Source organism: Rhinolophus sinicus, linkage group LG11 (assembly GCF_036562045.2).
Source record: "Rhinolophus sinicus isolate RSC01 linkage group LG11, ASM3656204v1, whole genome shotgun sequence".
Lineage (NCBI taxonomy): Eukaryota > Metazoa > Chordata > Mammalia > Chiroptera > Rhinolophidae > Rhinolophus > Rhinolophus sinicus.
Genome location: NC_133760.1, coordinates 55,966,645 through 55,982,826, shown reverse-complemented (window position 1 = coordinate 55,982,826; position 16,182 = coordinate 55,966,645). Strand labels below are relative to the sequence as shown.

Sequence of the window (16,182 nt, the reverse complement as noted above, 5' to 3'; positions counted from 1 at the left end):
TTTTGGTATAAGCTTAGGTCAGTTTTACACAGAAGTGGTGCTTTAGATGTATTCTGCCTTCAGCACACCTTTGTGCTCTAGAAGACCTGGCTTACCTGGAACCTGGGGGCACACCTGCACCATCATCCTCAGACAGAACAGAAAGTCTTTGCAGAATCGTCTTTCAGTACAGGTAGGGTGTGTTCAACCTTCCCTGTTCCCTGCTCATTCATACGTGGCATAGACAGGATGATTCTTTCTCATAGATGAGTGAAAGGGGCAAATATATATTTAATACTTTAAGAAACAAAAATAAAAGGCATTTATTGTTGTATCAGAAAACAGCCTGAAGCTTTATTGTAAGCTCAACAGAGGAGTGTAGCTTTAAACACAAATGTCAGAAATGGAGTAACTTCTTAGTAAGTGAGTGGACACACCTCCTGAATATCCATCCTTCTTTAATCGTTTCTAGGAGCCTTATTTTGAAATATCTTGTTTGCAGTCTGTCCCAGGCTATGTTATATAATCTCTTTAATATTTATTGATGTATCTTTAAATTGACAATAAACAATAAGACTCATTGTGTTGTGAAGATTCAATTAGACAGAATTAAAAAAATAAACAAATAAAAACAGCTGAGAATAGTCCCTAGTAGGAAAAGTATTTAATCAAAGCAGTTACCACTATTAAATATGTGATTTATATTCTTAATGGAATAAAATGATATACTCCCTCAAAGGCTCTCTCAGGACACATAATGTTAACAGCAAAATTAGGTTTTATCTCAGAAAGATAATAAGAAATGAAGCGAGGTTATTCTAGATATTCCCTTCCTTTAGATAAATAACATTTCAAGAAACAAACAAACAAACAAAAAATAGAAGGAAAGAAAGGGAAATGTTCAACTTTTTATTTAAAAGAAAAAGTATTAAAAAGAGACATTACCAGTGGTTTAAGATCAAAAAAGGGGAAAAAAAGAAGGAGCATTCTCAGAAAATTTGGCCTGAGTTTATGGGGGATTCCATTCTTTTTACCAGACCTTAATTGTTGTCTAGAGAATGAACAAGAGAATCAGAACTGCAAAAGACAGACAGTGATAAGGAGTTTTAAGAATATTTCAAAATATTGCTTTTATTTTCTGAAGGATTAAAAAAATACTTTACCAGAAATTAAGTAATTACACACGATTCCACCATTATTAACTGAAACTAAACTGAAAAGCGATGATTTTCAATATTAGAGACTGATTTTCAAGATAGGAATTGCTTGCATCAGCCATTTTAAAAATCACATGTCATTTCTATCCCTTCCATCCCCCCTCCTCCTGCAAAGAGAAAAATAACTTAAGCATTTATCCATTACTTTAGCCTTTACTAATCTCATTGATGAATTTTTATTGTCTAAAACTCAGGATTTTTTTTTTTTGTGTGTGTGAACTCTTCAGTTCATTTCCTAAAATGCTAAATGACATTGTTCAAGGTTTTTGTTTGTTTAATATTAAATGAGATTAGCACTCATCACTTATATCGAGACAATTTTTCTTTTGCTTAAATACTTGAACATCTGTCTTCTTTTATTTTTCTGCAAACTCTTTTGTTCCTGCATATATACTAGTAGTTACCCATGTTTTCTTGCCTTTCCACTCACTGCCGAGGAGATTCAATCTGATGATAATTTATCAAGAGATTTGGAGGCAGGCTAATTGTCTTCGATATATCTTTTCTCTATATATAATATGTTTATTTCTCAAACAGCTCCATGAGAAGGGTCAGACCGTTGCAGATACATTTTCTTGGTCGCATCCACCAGATATTAAAGTCTCCACTGTCGGAATGAGACTCCTTTGTCTGCAATTTCTACAGTCATCAATGGAGGATTTTTCATGAGCAAACACCATCATGGTGACCACGCTGACACAAAAGGCCTCTGACAGACATTCCATAAGAATGATCCTTATTTTGGCTGATTGTTGCTCGATTTCCTTCTTTAATTATTTCAAAACTTTAAGAAAATTGCCAGCAGGTCCCTATGTCCACACTTAGTTTGTTCACTTGGCTGACAGTGTAACTTTTGATGACAGTAAAATCCAACAGTCCAACAGAAATATAATGCAAGTCACATGTGTGATTTTAAATTTTCTAGTAGCCACATTTAAAACTTAGTAAAAAAAAATAATTTTATGAATACATTGTACTTAATCCTGTATATCCCAAATATTATTTGAACGTGTAATCCACATAAAAAATATTATTGAGGATAATTACTATTGATAAAAATGATTATTGATCATTGACTTCTTAACTAATTCTTCCAATTTCAGGGTATATTTTACACTTGCAACACATCTCAGTTTGAACCACCTCCATTTCGAGAGCTTTATAATGACAGTGGTTTGTGACTGCCACATCAGACCGTGCAGGATCGATTCCAAAATAAAGAATACAGATTAGATGATCTTTATGGCTCCTTTCCGTTTACCTTCTCCATTTTTCTATTGAATTATTTTTAGATCTCTAAACTGTGTATTCCAAGAAACAAGTACAAAGTGGCTATCTCTCGAAAATCATTGGCAATAAAGAAAGAAAGAAGTAATTCATTTTTATTTCTTCTCATCATCAGGTCTCTGCTTTTGAAAAGCATCCCCTAAATAGATCCCTTGTCCTATTATCATCAAGGAATGCCAATTAGCTCTTGGTTGCTAATCTGCCTTTAATATATTTAAAATTTAATATACTTAAGTACATTTTAAACTTTTATTATAATGTGTTATAAATCTCATTTAATTCTAAAGCAATATATTAATCTAATTTCTCAGTTTATATTATAGTCCACTTTCCACTTCGAGCTAATTACTTAGAGTTTCTCTTAGAAATATATTTCAATTGTCATTGTAAAACGGGTAAATTGACTAATAACTGACTAAGTTGTGGACTGTAGTTTGTAGAGAGACTTTCTTTACATAAGCCATGTTTATATGCTTCCTAAATAAGAAGTTAAGGAAATGCACATAAATGTTAACAAAGAAGGAGTTTTACTGATACTCTAAGTCCACAAAGTTGATTAGGAAATTTAGTAAAACATGTTTCTACCTGGTAGGCTTAAGTAGAACCAGCAAAGCCAGAGATACCAAGAAGAAAGAGAACGTGAAAGACAGGGATAGGGAAAAGGGCCACAGTGGTGTCTTCTGGGGATTTACCTGCAATATTATAACCATCCAGCTGAATGCAAAACCTGCGGGGAGAATGTTAAGGTAGACTTGTGGAATGTTGTGCTTGCAATCTGTTTCTCTGCATGTGTGTAGAAAAAAGACAATAAAGTCAGGATGGACCGCAATAATGCGTAGTCACGCTGGAGAAGAAAATTACGCTCAGTCGCAATTCACTGCAACCATTTTGAAGTTATGAGATACCACACACTTGGGTGACCTAGGAAAATTGAAGTTCAGTAGGGTTGCTTTATGGAAACCTGTGAACTGTGGCCATTACCAAAACAAAACAAAACAAAAACTGGATGATAGTTTTTAATTTTCTACCCACCACTCTACACATCCAACTACGCTAGCTGCCCATATCCATAGTTCACAGGTTATAAGAACATGTATAACAAAAGGAAATGATATTAGATCTTTTTATGAGAAAAGTTACAGGAAATTGTTGCCATTTTAATTCCATGTGTCGTAAAATCCTAATGTTGGTGATTTGGCGTGGGGTGTGTGTGGGGCCTGATGCAAGTAACCAGCAGGAATGAACATCTCCTAAGTAATCTAAGCAATAAAATTGTGTTTTCTGCCTACTTTAGTTGCTCTCTATTAGTGCTCATAACAAGTGTGGACATTTAACATCGCCTAAAAGATGAGGACACTGAGGCTGAAAAGAAATTAAGTAATTACACACGATTCCACCATTATTAACTGAAACTAAACTGAAAAGCGAGATCCATATAACTGCAAAGCCCTCATTCTTTGCACCCTGCTTTCAGTCCAGGATAAAACTAGAAATTTCACTTCAGAGTTTCAGCCGTTCTGCCCCTAAATAGACATATGGCCCTTTGGACCTTCTTATGAATCGCTAGGTACAGCAATGTGCATACACATTCTGGTGCTTTCTGGGATCACTCCCGCTACCCCCACCCCACACACACACATACACACACGCTCACTAATATTACCACTTATGCATTTGTTCAAGTTCTTCTGAAATCATTCAACTTAATTTGTAATCCCTGCTTTGGAAATTGGAATTTTATCATCAGAATTGTTAATGGCAATCTTGTAAAATTTCACTAAGGACTACCAGCCTTTTTTTCTTTTTTTTTTTTTAAATATAGCCAAAGAATGAAGAAGGATCCATAAGGGAGATGGTAAAGTGTCTATAAGAAGAGTAAGGAGGGATGAGAGAGAAATAGGAAGGGAAAATAAAAGGGGAGGTGAGCAGAAAGAGGGACTCAAACCTAGGGAATATAATTGAGAAAAGTAAGAAAGCAAGGAGTCATTGAATTATTTTGCAGGAGGTAAAATAAATACCATACCTGAGAGACAGAGAGAGAGGGAGGGAGGGAGGGAGAGAGAGAGAGAGAGAGAGAGAGAGAGAGAGAGAGAGAGAGAGAGAGAGAGAGAATGAATAATTTTATGTGTGTTGCTCCAAGTGGATGAATTTAGATAAATAAGTGAAGTTTGCAGTACAGATGATGCTGGTTCAATATAAGGACAGACTTTCTAACCAAAATATGAAGCTACTGCTCCATGACTTAACCCCTGCACTGCTGAAGTTGTTCAGATGCTGTGGTATTTCTCAGAGATTGTGTGACATGAAATTGGATTATATTCCTCTATAGTCCTTATCAATCCTGTGAATCTACATATCAAAGAAGAAAACTTAAGCTGATGGGAGAAAGACATTTCTTAACTATCAGCTAACATCTTCATACCTACTTAATAGTTTGTGAAATGATTTAACCTTGAAACACCTCTTTCTCAGGGAATCTAGCCTCTCTTATAGGACACGTGGGCCAGTTTTCAACAGCTCTTTTCTCATTTTCAAAGCAGGTCCATTCACTTAAAACTCAAGAGACATTTACAGAGCACCTGCTCTGTGTTAGGGGCTGTTCAAGCTCACCAAGGGGTCAGGATCTCTACACAATTATCACTTGTCATGAAACATGCAGTGATGAAATAAGGTGTACTTTATTATATGGAATCAAACCTAAACTTGTATAATAATGGGCTTAGTTATTATGAATCCTTTCTGGTTGACTCTCATTATATTTGGTACAATGGAAAAAGTGCTGGTTCCAGAAAACCTGTTTTTTTGTCCCACCTGTACCTAGCTGTCTAACCTTGGGAAGTCATTTAACCTGTGGGACAGATGTTCCTTTGTCTATAAAATGAGCTTGAACAATAGTTCCAAATTCTACAACCTGGGAGCCATGAATTGACTTCAAAGGTGTGCTTCATATGTAGTAGAACTGAGCACAAAAATCTGTGCAGTTTTCTGAGAGAGGAAACAGAATTTTTAATCAGATTCTCAAAGGAGGCTGATAATTCAAAACATTTTAAGACTTGCTGAGTGGTAGTACTTTGAAGATCTTACTTTTGTCTGACATTCTTTGCTTCATAATTGTATGACTCAGTACCTCTGTTGTCATTTTGAATAGCTGTTTTTATGAAACAAACTTCTCCCTTAAATAAATATCAAAGTTACTCATAAACTTGAAATAATGGTTTATCTACCCATCAAGTTTATCCCATATAAGGTGGTGGTTTAGGCTCTTTGACAAATAAAAATTGACCTGTTGTCAAATATTAGAACAAAATAAAACTATGACGTATAGTTGGGCAAAAATACACAAAGTGCAGTGGTGAACACAATGCAAGATATAGATGATGTATTATAGAATCGTACACTTGAAAACTATATAATTTTACTAACCAATATTACCCCAATAATTGTAATTTAAAAATTTTTTAAAGTTGCAAAATTCTGGTTAGAAGCTTTAAAATGTTTTCTAGTAGTAGTGACTAAACTGAAACAAAAAGCATTGTTGTTTTAGGAGGCTCGTGAAAGTCAAGGTATGGAATGTAAAGTTTTTCATGCTCCTAAAGAAGTAAAGAGTTTCATATAAAGAGCGAATATAAAAACAGCAAACAAAATGAATTATTTAAAGAAAACAAAACATTATTATTGCGACTTAGTGCTGCGTTAATCCATGCTACCAATGTGTCTCATTTATAATTATAATAATTTGATTTTTATTGTTGTGGGTTTTTTCTTTTGTTTGCTCTTCTTGTATTGTCTTCAGGGTTAATGAAAAGAAAGAAAAATATAGGAAACAAGAAAATAAAAGCTCTGAAGGAAGTAGTTTGTTGCATTGGAAGTCCATCACTTCTGGAACCTTCAGACCGACTGCTCAGTGTGGAGTAGCCACACTGTGTCACTGAAAGTTCAATGATTTTATGGGCTACAGTTCAGAATAAAGCCTGTTTCATAGGTGCTTGTTGAAAGAATCTTGAAATAGAGTGACATAGTAAGGACTCTCTTTTCTGACATTTATAATATAGTGCAAGTTGTTGAGAATGCTAAGTGTTTTGTATATTATAAATGTCAGCGATGAACATTAATTTATCAACTGAATTTAATTCAAGTAATCCCAACTGGGATATTTTAAGAAAACAAGCACAGAAAAAAGATTTTACCATCACAGCAAGGAATGGCACAAAAATAGAAAGTAATTGTGTAAAAAGAAAAGAAAAATAGCTCTCCAAGAATGAGACCAAATCATATATTTTAACATATAGTTAAAATAGACATCCAAACCCAAAAAACATCATTATTTACTGGATTGTAAATGCACACCTGGTGAGGGTTGGATAGTAGGGAGTGTTTTTCTTCATTATTTATAGTATAAAAAGAAATAAACTCATTATGGATAAAAGACTAGCTCAAAGAGTTATAAAAATGAAAATGCACAGAAACAAACTGAAATACTCTTTTGTCTTAGATCATACCTTCAGTAAAATAAAAGTTATAATATTGGCATAGCTCAATTGTATTGCATATCTGTGTTTCAAGGCTGTGATGCTGACTGTGTCTGTATCTCATTTAAACCTTTTGAAAACAAGATACTCATTACCTTCTAGATTAAAATGGAGGTCACTCTGCAGACCCAAATCTTTCAGGTCATCTCTAACTCCACAAGTCCGTACTTTTCTTTGCAATTCCAGGCTTGTTTTCCTTTATTTCCTAAATTGGCTGCTTGATATTGTTATGCGCTATGTATGAAAACGTGGATCAACTTCATGTTAACTGAGTAGTAGATCAAACAAGAGCTGACTGATTCTGCTAAAGAAAACAATTCTGTACCACGACTAGAAAAAAAAAAAAAAGCTACATTGGTCAGAATTGAAAAGAATGAGTAAAATACTCTAGAACCAAAGTTTAGAGATAGACTGATTATAATTTCCTCTTCGTATCCGTCACCTATAAGGTCTAATTGTCTAAAAACTTCAAAGAAAACTGACTTAGCTAATTTGGGGAGAAAAACTGGAGTTTCAAGTTAGGGAACTTAAAAAAGAAATCACATTGTGACCTTTATAGTGTGCATTTTGCAACCCATGATTTGACATGTGTCGGATCATGCTTTGAATTACAATTATAATATTCTTCTCGCCAACCTCACTATTCAGGTCCAACAGCTGTTTTCAAATCTAGAATACACATGCATTTTAAGTTTCAGAAGACTGTTGTCAGCCCTCTAGAAGTACTGTGAAGGGCAAAATGAACTAGTGACTATGTCTACAACTTCCTTTTATGCAACTTACTTGATTTTACAGGCCAGCTTTAATTCTTCAGGTTCCGTTGTTGCTGTTCTGTTTGGTTTGGAAAAGCAGTACATTAAGTATACTAAATTATGTATATACGTGAGTGAGTGTGTGGTTACATACATACGCGTGTGAGTGATTATACAATAACATTTGGATCTTGTTTTTCCAGAGAGATTTGACAGTGCTGTGTAGAAATGCGATGGCATCCATGCTTGTGCATCTGAGATAGCTTTTTCTACTTCGTTTAAGTAAAACGTAATTCTTTAGACTGAAATGGCCTTCAAATCACGGCCATCATCTCAGCATCCAGGAACTATTGGTCCCTCAAGGGAAGATAAGTTACTTATAGGTCTACAGAATAGCATTAGAGAACTCAAGAGCCAGCCTTTCACATTGTCCCTTCCAAACCTTACAGCACCCTGGAGGGAGTGAAGACTTTCCTGTCAAATATGTAGGTCAGTATTTAGAGACTTCACTTCCAGTGAACACATGAGCAAAGAGAAACCTAGTAACTAGAGCCCTGAAGCAAAAACAGTCATCCCACACAGACCAGATCAAAGTGGTCAGAACTAGGGCACCAGCAAGAGCTGTCTTCTGGCCACACTGCTTGAGGGCGATCCTTTCTGAATGGAAAGGGAGACTCCTAACAACCTGCTCTACTCTGTCCAATTCGTTGTAAAGAAATAAGTGTGTGCAACGAGTGTGACTTCAGATTTGTACATGCTTGTGAAATAGGTAACCTTCTATTTCTGGTCTACCGGAGGAATCCTTCCTTTCTTTAATTATTTAAGTATCTTTGCTGTCATAATTTGTTCTCTTGACTGATGGTCCCCATCTCCGTACACAACATAATTCAAAAATGTACTTCCTGAAAAATAATGTGATGCATGTCATACACTGCAAGTTGCATGCAGTTTCCTACCTCTGTCTCTCCTGGTTAGCCCAAATTGGGAAATCCGCTCAATCTAGAAACTTAGGGGCTAAGGCAGGCACGATAGATTTAGGGTCTTTGTCATACTTTTGTCAAATATTTTCAATATCACTTCTGCTGAAACCCACAGGAAGTGAACATGTTTATCTTCTTTAAATGCGATTTCTTAAATGCATTTAAAATATATAACTTTATCATAAATACATAACATATCTTAAAATGTAGAACAGCCGAATGGTTTTCCTAGGCATATTATTTTGATAGTATTTGTGTATGCTAGAATGTAAAATATTTTAAATAATGGAACATTTTACACCAAAGAATGTGTCATGTCATATGAGTTCCTGCAAGGAAATATTTCCCCCGTGATTATCTAAAATTTCCATTGACCCTGATAATCATCATCAAAGATTATTGGGTTATTACTAGTTATTTGAGCTATAAAATAGGCAGTAAAAATAATTTTCTTTGGGCAGATTAGTTATTAGTAGAAAGATCCTAAACCTTGACTGTGTATGCTCGTGAATAAGATCAGTCACAGCAAGTCAAAATCTTATTTTTTTTTTGAGAATATTTCTTGCAGAAACGTCTATCAGTTGTTACCATAAGAAATGCTGTGATGATGAATTCATTAGGGAGAAATAAACTTTGTATCATATAAGGCTTCTTCATGTTTTAAGAAGGGTTAGATATGGGATAACGAAACATTTTTGTTTCATAAAATAAATTCACCCACATAACACATGTAATACTATGTTCTCAAGTATGAAGTGCAAGGAAAGGAAGGATTTTAAATGGGCAATGTAAGCCAATCGCATTGGAAGAATTTGAAGAGGGTGAATTAATAATTATTCAATTAATACATCAGGGTTAATTTCTGCAGATTAGTATTTTCAGGAAGTTATTCCGTTAGAATCATAGGTAATTGAGAGCCCGTTCATTTGTTGAGATTTCTTTCTATGGGAGTGCATTTTGCACTGAGCTTAAATCTACCTCCAGGCAATCCCTTAGGGCTCTGAGTCCTGCTCCAAGAAAAGTCTGTACCTCCTACCTTGAGAGGCTTTTGAGTACTTGATGAATACCGAATGCTTTTTTTAAAATGCATTTGCCAACTAAGCTAATGCGCCAGCATTTTCAATTGTGCTTCATAAGACAAGGTTTCTGATCGCCTCAGAATTCTTGTGACTCAACTACAGGTCAATATCTTTTTTCTAGCCAGACTTTTGAAAGGAATCAGTTCTCTATGTAGTCGTGTGGCACCCTCTTGTATCATCTTGAGTCGGTTATTTATAAAGATCTAGGCAAATTCTTAAATTAGCTCACCATGAACTACATACTGCCTGGTAGGTGTTATGAATCTCTCATTCACATACATACTTACTTGACCAATCTCCAAGTGTCAGTCAGTCAACACTCTCGTGTTGTTCCACCGTCTACCAATTTTCAAAATCTTACCTATAATCTATTATTTGAAGCCCGCCCACAAAATTGCAGGACATGCTTCTTTTTTATTTCACTTTAAAACTATCTGTTTATAAATATACTAACTATTCTTAACTCAAACGCTGTGTATGGTGTGCTTACTATGTGCCAGGGACACTTCTGGGAATAGCAGTATTCTGCAGATTAGACAGAATTGGCTCTGGTCTCACAGAGCTGACCATGGATGTGGCACTGGATCTCTGTGTGTTTCATTTTCCTCAAATGAAGAAGAAGGGAGTTTGATTATCTGACTAGGAACAAATGGCTACATCAGGAAACCTAAGTGGATTCTTAGACGTCATGTTTTTCTTTCACAAATTTGCATACCTATGTCCAAACCTATTACAGAGATTTTAAAGTTTGACATAAAAAATAAACTGCCAGGTTTTTTTTTTCATGTCAGTACAATTTTCTTATTTTGCATGTAGGAAAATATTATGTTAAGATATCTAAACAACATACCGTGTTTCCCCGAAAAATAAGACCTAACCGGAAAATAAGCCCTAGCATGATTTTTCAGGATGACATTCCCTGAACATAAGCCCTAATGAGTCTTTTGGAGCAAAAATTAATATAAGACTGGGTCTTATTTTTCGGGAAACACAGTAGTACAGCAAATGGAATTTGCAGAAGTAAATATAAAATATCTCAAACATATTTGTACCCAGGGATAACAAGATTGGGAAAAATGAGAATGTAAAATTCTATTCAGACTTGAGAAACCTTGGTCATGTGTTCTGAAAGATCTGATTTTAATATAAAAACGATTGAAATATAATGTATAGTGAATAGCCAATGACTATTTTCAGGTTATTTGAAAATCAACAACACATTGTGAACCAAAATGAAAAAAAAAAAAAATCTTTATATGATCCTAACCATAATGTAGAATAATATTTATAATCCAAAGTCTTTTTTAAAAATGTTTTCTATTTATCTGAAATTTGCCGATTGTCAGTAAATGTTGGCCTATATTTAGATAGGCCATAATATTTTGAAATGTAATTAAAGAATATAAATTTACAAACAGTCATGTAGTCTTGAAGAATATAAATTTATCATCTATGACATAAACATTGAAAGTCATGTTAGAATTTAACAAGACTCTGGATTTATAATCAAAGGTTTATCATTTACACGAATTAGCAACCTGGGTGAGCTGATTTGTATTTGATACGGTCGCATAAGTGACTATACACATAAGAAATGCTCTAAGCAAAACAATAAAAAAAAATATTAGAAGTAACTGAATTGAGAGACTGGATGTGAATCCCTGAGTCAACATCATGGAAAATAGTTACTCTAAAATGAAAGGGAACTGTCTTCCTTTGTCCCGTTTTCAATAAACCGCTTGTCTCTGGTTTTACAATATGAACACTTCTCTCTTCCCAGCAGGGGACATCCAATCCTGGGAATCCTTATGTATGTACATCATGGCAGAACACATTTTTAAGACTAGATGCATTTTGAAATTCCAGGTCTACCATACACTTCCACAACTCTAACTAAACTGAGAAGCTTTGAAGGCAGATACATTTTGGCTCCAGAGCCATTATGTATTGGATGGAATGAGGGTGAAAATTAGCAAGGTTAATGCATTTCGATTTGCTAAAAAAATTCACATCTGAGAAGAAGCAGTGTTTTTCCATAGTGTTTCTGCCAAATCATAAATTAACCTACAATAAATGACCTAAAGGAGATCGCTTTGTTCCATAAATGGGTAGGATGCCATATGGCCTTGATGTTAGTGTAGAGTTAATCACAAGCTATGTGATAGGCGATCACAGAGCCCCGTAGTAAATCGCATATACCAATGCCATTATTATCTGCACAGCCTGCATATTTTGTCATCAGTAACCTTTAGGGAAAAATGAACATCACATTTTGATTAAAAAATAGATACGCGGATGCTGTAGTAGAAAGTCTTATGTAATGTGTCGGGAGTCACTAGGGGTAATTTTCGAGTCCCCTCCAAAAGAGGTGACAGCCTTTCCTGCCTTTGCCTTCTGGCAGGGTGGCTGCAGTGTAATTGTCGCAGTATTGAGAGTAACGTTATGGGCCGATCAGGGGCCCTTTTAGCTGTCCTGGAGGGGAAGATGGCTTTTTCCATGACACCAGCTCCAGCTTTACACCACCCACACGTATCCTTGTAGTTTCATTCTTCCCTGGTACATGTTGGTACAGATTTGCCAATTTAAGCACGAAGACTTTCAATGACATCAGCTGTTTCCTACTAGCTTATGGCATTGCTGTTCTCTTCTAACCAAAATATTTGATTGTCCCGAGTGTTTTATTCTGAAATCACAAGTACTTGGGAGAGTTATGGCAATCAATACAGGAGTAGCATATTGGTAGAAAAGAATATTAGATAATTAATGAAAGCGGATCTCACGCATTTTTCTTAAAAATGAAGAAAATCCTATTTTCTGATTTTTTTTTTCTCCTGTTTCAAGTGCAAGGCAACACATCATTTATATGTAATTCACACACCAATGGAGAGGTTTTTCATACTGATTGCTTTTACTCTAATAGTGCTCTACAAACAAATAAAGAAATTAACTGATGTTACCCCTGATCAGATGATCTTTCTTTGGAGATGTGACATTTAATCTGATTATTCATGAATATTTTAATGAGAGATTTATCACATGCCAGTCATTAGACACTGAATATTAAAATGCAACCAATCATGCAATGTTGATAACAAGTTTCCATTTCTGTTTTGTGGAGAAGAAGCAACTAAGATGAGTTTAATAGTTGGGTTTTATTTCTTTTCGCTAAATCTCATTTAGCACATGTCTGCCAAGGGAAAAGAGAATTTCTTAAAGCCAAACTCAAGGGTGGCAATCAAGCTTTCTTCCTCCCTCACTCCAATTAAATCAATGGCTCTTCAATTTAACAGGAATGAAGCATATTAATGATGAATAGAGGACTAGTTGTTCATTTCTAATATGCAAGCAGCTCCACATTAATAAATGGGTTTGGTATTACCAATGCTTATTTGTAAATCTACTCTTTGAACTTAAGTGAGCCATACATTTTCCACAAGAAATGGTTTAACAAAGCATGATAGGATCTCAGACCAGCTTGTAGAAGCTGATTTAACCTCACTTCATTTGGGCTCTCTGAGGGCAAAGAACGTACCCAGTGAGGAGCCCACTGCCTCAAGTTTAGCTGGAATTCAGTAAATATTAGACAAACAAAAGAAGGAACAAATGAAAAATACTCGAATGTGTTATACCATTAAGTGTAAAAATCTAACCATGATTTAAACTCTAGCTCTATTTGGAAATGTCATCTGAGTTTCAATGCTGGTTCTAAGAAACACAACAGCACTTTCCCCACCCCTCTACTCATTAGTAACCAGCCATGGGGGCACTTTTGTCCTACACAACTGGTCCGCTCCCCAGTGTACTGTGGGGAATTAGGGAAAAGGATGACTCTTAATGTGTCAGGGGGCCCATGATGGCTTGTTGAGCTCCTTTGATGAGGTGTAGAGAGGACACACGGTAGAGAAAGGACAGAGGTCAGATTGGCAATAGCTTGGGACACTAAGCAATAAAACACTCCTGAAAGTGTAAAGCAAAAAGAAAATTGCATTTATCAGAATTCCTCCTAAAAGAGACTACTGAATATATTACAAGGAATTCTTGCAGAAACTACCTGCGGGGAGAGTAGAAGAAGCTCTTATCCATTCCATTCCCAGCAAAGCTTTTGTACTCCATGTATTGTTGGTTAATTGTTGTGTGCTTGTTTGGCTAAATGGATTATGCAAGAAGCAAAAATGCTGTCTTCCAGAATCTTCCTTTGCACTCAGCCAGTCACTAGGCTTCTACTGTAAAAAATACCGAGTACACATGTAGAGTATCAGTTTGAAGGAGGATCGAATTATTCTGCCGGAAGATTGCAAATGCCTTTCTCCAACCCTGGGTCTGCAAGGATGGCAGGGAGAAAGAGTTACTCTTCCAGTACCAGAAATATGAAGCAATCTTAAGTATTGCTCTTTCACATGTAGGCAATGGCCTTATCAGGTATGAGCAGTATGCTATATAATATTTTTCCTTCAAGCACCTTGAAAAATAGACAGGTGCATTTTTGCTGCTATTAAAATGTTGGTTCTGTGGCAAAGCTATAGAGATAAAAAACAAATTGGTGGTTTTTATGACCTGAAAGTAGTGTAGGGGTTGACTACAAAACTTTGGTGGAATGTTGGGACTATTCTACCTCTTAAATGTGCTGATTACCCAACTTATGCATTTGTCCAAACTTGTACAACTGTATACTAAAGAGGGTGAATTTAATAGTATGTAAATCATACTTTAATTTTAAAAAATAATTTATAAAAATATTTTATATTATGATTTTAAAGATTCATATCTGTGAGTGTGTGTGTGTGTGTGTGTGTGTGTGTGTGTATACACACACACATATAATAAAATTCAAGGGTGTTTGTGGAAACAAACCTGAGTTTCATCTAAAATATTGCTGCAATGAGCTTCAATTTCTAATATTTTTTCCAGTTCTTGCCACTTATGATTCTATGTTTAAATAATGAAATAAATCTGAAATTACTTGGCACCTTTGTACTAGCAATGGTCATTGTTCCACGATCTGTGCTCAGATAATAATTATTATCGTCTCATAATCGTCTAGTATGCAGCTAAGGTCAACCACTAAACACCATTTTCATTTCCCTTCAGATTCACTGATTATTTGTAGAGTGTTTGTTTCTAGGTCAAATTGTCCCAGCACACACAGTTAACTCCAGTTGAGCCAAACCAGGTTCCTTTCGAAAGCTCTGACATTGAGTGTCTGTGCTGGCATTTCATTTGTTTGTATAGAAAATGTTAGGACTCTCTTTGCCAGGACTAAGCTTTGATTTATCTCAAAATCCTCCCATAACCTTGCTTCTCAACTGTACTCCAAACTTAGAACTGAAATTGCCTTACAGCCATCATTAGAGGTATACGTAGAGAGAATTATACTCGCATAGTGTTATTGGAAACACACATGTAAATTGCACCTCTCTGACCTTCAGAAATGTAATATGGTGTTCACAACTTGGGCAATGATGTCAACAATAAACTGAATGAAAGAAAAACCTGACCAATAGATACCCCAATACATAAATCAGGACATCTTGTACATAGGGAGATTGCAGAAACATAAAACATACCATTGTGTTATTTTACAGTTTTTAATGCGTATTACGTATGAAACGACTGGCGAGTCTTATATTAAACAAAGGGAGTTGGAGTTTGTGCTTTATACGTGGATTGACAAGATATCTCCTAAAGTATTCCTTGTAGCCATTGTTTGTACCTCATGCTTTGCTTTTCATTATTCTTGTCTTTTTCTTGTATTTTATGTCTTCTCTTTTTGAATGGAAAGCTCTGTGTCCACTGCTTATTTTATTCCAATGGCTACGTGCTTTATTACTCCTCACCACTATCCTCTCAGCAATAGCAATGGGCATTTATTACTCTTGCTCAGTCTGTTTGCATTCTGGAATCAGTATTTTAAAAATACTCTTTGATTTGATCCTTCCTAACCTCTATTTGCTCAGGGCCAGGACTGTTTTTGAAATTGAACCTACACTGGTGTGTGTAACATCCATGGGCAGATACCTCCAACCCACACAGGGAAAGAAACGATTCCTGTGTTCTGTGTAACGGTAACTCAGACCGGGTTAGAAAGCTAATTGAATTTGAAATTGCAAAATACTCAGATATCTGAAAATATCAGTCTATCAGTTCAATTACTTAAGTCAGTACTAACCTGTGTACCCTTTCCTAAGTTTTAAAAGTAAAAAAGCCAATGTTAATATTTCAATTATTTGAGTTGTAGAAATTTGCATTCGTCTATCGATTGAACCATATCTGTAGTCCATAATTGTTACGTGGTCACACAGGGAGCATATATATATATATAAAATGACCTTGTATGTAGTCGTGTGCACACCTGTTGTGGT

At 35.4% G+C, this 16,182-nt stretch overlaps 1 protein-coding gene across 1 annotated transcript in view; it reads left to right on the top strand.

Moving 5' to 3' along the window:
• Positions 1-16,182, top strand: part of CNTNAP2 (contactin associated protein 2) — a 1,478,782-nt gene that overhangs the window by 358,949 nt on the left and 1,103,651 nt on the right. The gene's annotated exons all lie outside the window — the stretch shown is intronic.